Raw genomic sequence first — 2,427 nt, forward strand, 5'->3', positions numbered from 1 at the left:
CTGTGCAGGGGGCTGGACTTGATGATCTCCCGAGGTCCCTTCCAGCCCTGATGTCTATGAAATCTTTGAGTTTTAAAGAGTACAAGTCAGGACAGAATGTGGTCCACAGTTTACAAATTACCGTGATATACTTTCATATGAAATACAATATGTACCATTTTAAGTTCTTATAAGTAGCAGGGCTGTGTAGATATGAGCTATTCTGTGGTTCCAGAATCTTACTTTTCATAATTTTTTTACAATGTGATTATTTTGCATCAGAGAGGACTGAATTTCTGAGTTTCACCAGTTTTTAATGTGAAAAATCATCTTTGCAGTAACAAAATGTACAAGTAACAGTTCTGAAAATGGCAAGGATTTTGTTCACAACTAAACAAACACCATGGAGCAAAAAATCCAGTCCTCCCTTAAAAACAACCCTCTATTTTTCTGCCAAAAAAATGTAACACGCTACAGGTTTTTGATTTTCTTGCAGAATTGGACTATTTCACAAAATCAAACAATCTCATGTCTCTCTGACCCTGATATTGCAAACTCCTTCCCATGGCAAAGCCATCTACAGTCACATGGAGTGCCACTGAAAGAATGTGTGGGAATGCGACCCAGGTTTGTTTTCAAGTTGCACTGAGATTATTTGCTATAGCTCCAATAAGCTGTCTGTTATTACAATGTACAGTGTTGAAAGCATGTAAAATCTGGGACTCGAACAGCTTGGCAATATTAGACCATTTGTTTTATTTTTTGACACTCACCCCCTAAAAGAAGACTACTGGGCCTAATCCCCTCATCTATACTCAGGCAAAACTCTCTGATGACTGCAAGACTAGGCTGTTCCAAACCCACTGCAAATTAAAGCCCTGATTATGCTACTGAATAGTTGAGTAGGGACTTACCTAAAACATGGTGGAAATTCGCAGTGCAGCAGCACCTTTAATCTCGTTCTTTTTGATGTGTGCCCCCCCCGGTGGCCGAGAGGCAAAAACCATGCCTCTTGGCACCTCAGCATCAGGGGAGCAGGAGGGGTAAGGCAAAAAGAAAAGTGAAATTAAAGGTACCACTATGCTGTGAACTTCTGCCATAATTTAGGTAGGTCCCTAGTTATGATTAGGCATAATGATTTCCAAGGGCTCAAATATAACCTAGCTAATTATGAGCATGAGGAATAATACTGTGGATGGGGAAGCAGGCACCAGACCTGCTACATCCCCTCTTTGCACAGGTGGCTGGGAAGGGGCAGAGACTTAGCTTCACCATCCCAATATGATTATCAGGGAAGCTGCACTGGTGCATCAGAAGCTGTGCAGTGCACTGCATACAGACCTGATGCAGTTTAGACTCTTTCTGAAGAACAGAGGAGACCAGGAGAACTGTGGCTCTGAGGATGCTGCTCCTGGGGCAGTGTAACAATGCAGACAGGCTGCCAGTCACAATCCAGCTCCGTGGGACAACTTATTGTGATAAAAATCACACCAGGCAAAAGGTACTATTTCCCACTGGCTAGTGCATTTGAACAGTCATTTGCACCTGGGCAAAAGTGGATGTATGATGCTACCACCTCCATTTTTTCCACTTGTGCAGATGTAACACTTGACACTCATTTTGCTCAAGTACAGATGACAGCAGTGGAGAATCGGGTCACAAGCACTTCCAGGATTGAGGCTTAAAGGGGGAAGTCTTTGCTGAACAGGTCCTCAAGTTAATGTATTTTTTCCACTATGAGAAGGATACCTAAGACCGATAGGGAGCCGATGCCCCAGCACTCTGCGATTGTTCCCCAACACAACTGAAGTAACTATGCTTTGTCCAAAAAAACACAGGGTTCAGCTGCCTTTTGCACTGACCATTCCATGAGGCTCCCAGCAGAAAGAAAACTGTAAATTGTGAGGTATTGTGAAAATGGGAACCATTTTTTGTCCAGTAAACCTGAGGTAAATATACCGTCTTTGCAGGATGTGATCAGGAAAAATAAAACAAAAAAAAAAATCATGAACACGCTATTAGAAAAAAAAAACAAAACAAACTGTACAGGGCATTTCCAGTAAATCAAAGAACTCATCATATCTCCACTTAACCATCTACTTCAGGATTTGAAATTTAAGCAGTAAAATAATATATTATAAAAATGTTTATAAAATAGCAGCACACTCAGTGAAACAATACAGCTAAGTACTGTTAATGTGAATAAGAATGAAACAAATCATAGCTTCTTAGCAGCGAAAAAAAAACCAAAAAAACCCCTTAGATTCTTATTCCATTTTCTACCCTCATCTAGCCAAGTATGGCAGTGTCCATTCATAAAATATTCTTCAAAGTAGCATGTTCTTTCTGGATTTTTATCTTAAAAAATGCAAACATGAACATTTCAACCAACAGCTTCATACTGTCTATTTGCAAACTGTTAATACAATTGTGCAAAAAAAAAAAAAA

This window comes from Crocodylus porosus, unplaced genomic scaffold, assembly GCF_001723895.1.
Source record: "Crocodylus porosus isolate Cpor-Errol unplaced genomic scaffold, CroPor_comp1, whole genome shotgun sequence".
Taxonomy (NCBI): Eukaryota; Metazoa; Chordata; order Crocodylia; family Crocodylidae; genus Crocodylus; species Crocodylus porosus.